The following is a 441-nucleotide window of genomic DNA, read 5'->3' on the forward strand; positions in this document are numbered from 1 at the left end:
GTTTTAATCGATTAACGGGCAGGTTTAATCGATTAAACCAATGTAAAATTTGAATTTTCAAAAGCTGATGCCCATGTAATCGATTAACAACATGTGTTTAATCGATTAAACACGGTAAAAATTGATTTTCAGGCAGCAGATTGGTTTCAACTCTTTAAGACTCATGCATGCATTGAAAAGGATTAATCGAGACATTTATAATCTCAGAAAGAGTCAATCAAGAGATATATTTTTGAATTTCAACATATATCATTTTAAACACGAGACATATAGGCATATAGAGGCAAGACAATAATGCAAACAACTAAACAATTTTAATCAAGATATTGTTCATCAAGAATTCCAAGTTCTCTCGTTAGAACATAGAAAGTATCCCTAGGAAGGGGCTTGGTGAAAATATCTGCTAACTGTTTAGATGTTTCCACAAATTCAAGAACGCAG

This window comes from Lupinus angustifolius, chromosome LG04, assembly GCF_001865875.1.
Source record: "Lupinus angustifolius cultivar Tanjil chromosome LG04, LupAngTanjil_v1.0, whole genome shotgun sequence".
In the NCBI taxonomy this organism is placed as follows: domain Eukaryota; kingdom Viridiplantae; phylum Streptophyta; class Magnoliopsida; order Fabales; family Fabaceae; genus Lupinus; species Lupinus angustifolius.